This window comes from Somniosus microcephalus, unplaced genomic scaffold, assembly GCF_052327205.1.
Source record: "Somniosus microcephalus isolate GS21.2 unplaced genomic scaffold, FLI_Smic_1.0 unresolved_chr4, whole genome shotgun sequence".
Taxonomy (NCBI): Eukaryota; Metazoa; Chordata; class Chondrichthyes; order Squaliformes; family Somniosidae; genus Somniosus; species Somniosus microcephalus.
Genome location: NW_028225182.1, coordinates 7,923,272 through 7,928,228, shown reverse-complemented (window position 1 = coordinate 7,928,228; position 4,957 = coordinate 7,923,272). Strand labels below are relative to the sequence as shown.

The following is a 4,957-nucleotide window of genomic DNA, read 5'->3' as shown; positions in this document are numbered from 1 at the left end:
ATAATTTGCATGCTTGGTTCAGTATAAATAAAATACGCATTGACAGGCGAATTATGCCATTCAAATGGCAGCGTTACAGTGAGTGAAGTAATTCTCAATGATATTTCCCATATAGGACACAGTTTTGGTTGCGGTACTGTAAGCAGGATTTGGGGAAAGCTTGCGCTGATTTAGGGAATCTCCCACTCGCGTGTCGCTATTTGACGAGCTGGGCCTTATTTTATTTAAAAATTGAGGCTGGGGACTTTCTCATTGAGAATGTGGAAAGCAGAACAACACAGATTAATAGGAAAACACAAGATCAGCGACAGGATTCAAAGTGCAGTTTCAAACGGTCTGTCTGTGTGTCTTTTCAATAAGAAACAAAGAATGCGCCTCACTAAAAATGTCCCCACCCTGTTATGATTCAGGAAACTGCACAGCGATATAGAGAAGAGGAAGAGAGAAGCGAAAAATACTGCTCCACGGAGAACTAATGCCGGGACTCCTCTGCTGCGCCTGGAGCGGCCTCCTGCAGCCCGGATACATTAACATCCTAACAGCTCATTAACTGTAGGAGTGGGACCGGGCGGCGCTTCAGAAGACGTGTCGAAAAGGCAATCTCACTGTCTCGGTCTCCAGTGCTCTGGTCATCAAGAATAGCCACACACACAAAATGGTTTTACAATGGTTAGCTCTTCACCTGGCTAGGTTTGAACCGGCGTTCTCGGCATCCGATTTTCGCTTCGGTGTTTGTTTAAATTTCCGAGAAGCCCACGGTTCAAATCCCAAAGGAGCGCTCGTGTCGCCGGCCACTATTCAACTTGCAGTTGAATCTTTTGCAATCACCATTAAATAACCGATTACCATAATTTACAGAATGCAAAAAAGGCGATACACACTTCAATAACGCATTTTGCCCTTTGTAAGTAATCAACTGTTAACCATATCTCATTTTACACATTGTATTTTAGGAATCACGATTAAGTTGTTAATTGCTTATGAAAGCAGAAATTTGACACAACATTTGTTAAAGCTAACAGGATCGGTCACTGCATATAACGAAATCCTGGCGAATATCGTATATCTGACCGGGCTCGAACCGCAGATATTTCACGTGCGAAGTGAAAGGGATAACCGGTACATTACGGCAGCCGCTGCGGCAGAACCCACCGAGAATAGGATCAGTAGTGAACAAAATATCGCCCGGTGCGCATTTTCAGATTCAATGCAGTTAGCTTTTTCATCAATGAAAGAAGTTTTCAGTGAAACGATTTGGAAGTATGTGTTACTCGTATTTGTAGCTTTTATAAAAGTTTGTGACGTCTGACTCCCACTCATGTCTCTTCTCCCTCTGTTGAATAAGAAAGGAGGGGCTGACGTTGACCAGATTGCACTGCGCCTGATATTTGTGAGCTCATCCTTTATATTGACTGATGCTGTATCAGCTGAACCAATCAGCACAGAGGGGCTTCACTGGTCAGTTCCCCTCTGTTGAAGATACAGACCCAGCGGTTCCCGTAGTGTAGTGGTTATCACGTTCGCTTTACACGCGAAAGGTCTTCGGTTCGAGCCCGGGCGGGAACATTGTGTTTAATGTTGCTGTGGATGAACAATCAGCGGGTTTATTTTAAGTGACAAATGAAAATTATTGCAAATGCTGGGAATCTCAAATAGAAACGGAAAATGGTGGAAATTCTCAAGTGGTCAGGCAGTATATGTGGATAACGAAGCAGAGTGAACGTTTCATATTCGATTACACTTCTGTTAGAATTGGGAAACGTGAGAGATGTATGGCTAGTTTATTCTCCTGTCAATAGGGCTACAGCGGCTTCTCCCTTGTTCTTTATTTAATTTCACCAATCAGATACCTCTGAGTAAGAGAAAACTGATCCACAGTGAGGCCCAGTTCATATTTTGTTCCCTTTTAAACCCTGGAATCACCGAATCCCTGATGTTCAGAAATGTAATTCATTGATCTGCTGGGTGGCCGTCAGTAAGAAGTCTTTTCTGTCTGGATCCGGGAGTGCAGCTGGAGACAGGCTGAAGATTGCCGCTACTGGCCATAGATTTTTGTTGGGTAAGGTTATTACGGGTTATGGAAACAAAGCGGGTAGATGGAGTGAAGATACTGATCAACCCTGATCTAATTGAATGGCGCAACAGGATCGAAGGGGCTGAATGGCCTCCTCCTGTTCCTATTGAGGCGCTACAATGCAATGCACCCAAGTGTTGGAGGGTTTTCGGTGTGTACTGGTGATCGCTTTATGAAAACTCAACGGTTCGAAAGTGGGTAGAGGCATTTTAAGGTATTTTCTCCATTCAAGTTTAGTAAATCTGAAAACTGGAATAATTTCATGTTTGGTTTAGTATAAATAAAATACGCATTGACAGGCGAATTATGCCATTCAAATGGCAGCGTTACACTGAGTGAAGTAATTCTCAATGATATTTCCCATAAAGGACACAGCTTGGCTTGCGATACTGTAAGAAGGATTTGGGAAAAGTTGGCGCTGATTTAGGGAATCTCCCACTCGCGTGTCGCTATTTGAAGAGGTGGGCCTTATTTTACTTAAAAATTGAGGCTGGGAGCATTCTCATTGAGAATATGGAAAGCAGAACAACACAGATTAATAGGAAAACACAAGGTCGGCTACAGGATTGAAATTGCAGTTTCAATCGGTCCGGCTGGCTGTCCATTCAATAAGTAATAAAAAAGCGCGTCTCTAAAAATGTCCCCTCCCTGTTATGATTCAGGAAACTGCACAGGGATATAGAGAAGAGGAAGAGAGAAGGGGAAAATACTGTTTCCACGGAGAACTAATGCAGAGACTCCTCTGCTGCGCCTGGGGTGGCCTCCTGCAGCCCGGATACATTAACATGCTAACAGCTCATTAACTGTAGGAGTGGGCCCGGGCGGCGCTTCAGAAGACAGGTCGAAAAGGCAAATACACTGTCTCGGTCTCCAGTGCTCTGCTCATCAAGAATAGCCACACAAACAAAATGGTTTTACAATGGTCAGCTTCTCATCTGGCTAGGTTTGAACCGGCGGTCTCGGGGTCCGATTTTCGCTTCGGTGGTTGTTTAAGTTTCCGAGAAGTCCTCGGTTCAAATCCAAAATGAGCGTTCGTGTCGCCGGCCACTATTCAACTTGCAGTTGAATCTTTTGCAATCACCATTAAATAACCGATTACCATAATTTACAGAATGAAAGAAAGGCGAAAAACATTTCAAAAAAGCATTTTGCCCTTTGTACGTAATGAACTGTTAACCACATCTAATTTTACACATTGTATCTTAGGAACCTCGTTTAAAATTTGCATTGCTTATGAAAGCAGAAAAATGTGGCAACTTTCGATAAAAATTAACAGGACTGGTCACTGCACAGAATAAAATACTGGCTATTGTAATGTTCCCGCCCGCCTTGGCTGGAACGCGGGACTTTTCGCATGCAAAGCGAATGTGATAGCCACTACACTACGGAAAACTTTGCATTGCTCCTCACAGCTAATATTATCAGTAGTGAACAAACTATCCCACGGTGTTCATTTTCAGATTCAAAGCAGTCAGCGTTTACATCAAGTGAAAGAATTTATCAGTGAAACGATTTGGAAGTAAGCGTTACTCGTATTTGTGTCTTTAATTAAATTTTGTGGCGTCTGACTCTCGTTCATGTCTCTGAATAAGAAAGGAGTGGCTTGACTTTGACCAGACTGCACTGTGCCTGATGTTTGTGAGCTCATCCTTTATATTGAGTGACGCTATTTAAGGTGAGCCAATCAGCACAGATGGAGATCCGTGGTCCGTTCCCATCTGTTGATTGGACAAGGCTACATGGAAGGAAGGAGGGTGGTTTGGAGAAAAGGGAATTGATACTCTGGTTACAAGTTCCGGTAATATAAAGAGAAAATGATGGAAGAACTCAACAGGTCAGGCAGCGTCTGTTGAGAGAGAAACAGAGTTAACATTTCCGGTCGATGACCTTCCATCAGATGTTGGGCAGTTGCGATAGGTAACACAATTAAACGTGCAAATGATCAGGTAGAAGAGGTGAGGAAAGGATGTAAAAGTAGCGTTTGGAACAGATATTTTAGAATCCGATCAATGTTGGATTAACTTGAATATCGAAATCGGAACCATAACGTATTTGAGTTCTCCGCTTAAAATTCGCAAGGATTTGTCTAAATGCTGTTGTTAATTATATGTCTAATTATTGCATGATTAATAACTCTGACATTTAATGTTGCGAACCCTTTTACTGCACTGCGCATTCTCCAGCTGTGCTTGGAGAGCCGTCCCCTTCAATCCATCGCTCACAGGGACAGTTCCATTCAGCGTTTCAATTCTTTGGCCCTTGGTGAAATGTCATAGATTGAAAGCGACGTGTCTCACCCCAAGCTGGTCACGGACTCGCTAACCGCTGCACAGCGACCACACTCTGCTCCCGTGAGATGGATGCCCAGGAGCTGTTTCAAGCTCGAGTGCAGTTACAAGCATAACTCATTCAAAGAAAGTCCAAGACATTGAGGAGCCTGAGGATTTGCACCGAACTCCTTCCCAAAGAGTTCAGATTCATGTGGGGGGCATTTCGGCTCAGCTTTCCCCACATTATAAAACTTCAAAGGTACTTCAATGTTTATAAAGCGCTTTGGGATGTCCTGAGTTCATGAAAAGCGCTGTATCAATGCAAGTCATTCTTTTCAACAGTTTCAACTGCAAGTGCAAAATCCGCGGACAAAAGAAGGGCATGTCGGGGATTTGAACCCAGAATATTGGCCCAGAAATTCGGGTCTCCGGCACTTCCGTTCCCCTGAACGAAGAGGTTCAGAGGTCGAACGCGTGCGCGGGAGAGGCTGCGCGTGCGCTTTGAACTTAGGTTTCTTTTGCAGGTTTTCCCGGGATCGTAAGCCTGCAGGATTTAGAAATGTCAAAAGCAGGTGTAAGGCCTGCTTTTTACAAGGTAAGTGGTCAATTAATT

At 43.7% G+C, this 4,957-nt stretch overlaps 1 non-coding gene across 1 annotated transcript; it reads left to right on the top strand.

Moving 5' to 3' along the window:
* Positions 1-1,493: 1,493 nt before the first annotated feature.
* trnav-uac (transfer RNA valine (anticodon UAC)) lies at positions 1,494-1,566 on the top strand. The gene has a single exon. It is a non-coding gene; the product is annotated as a tRNA-Val (tRNA).
* Positions 1,567-4,957: the final 3,391 nt, after the last annotated feature.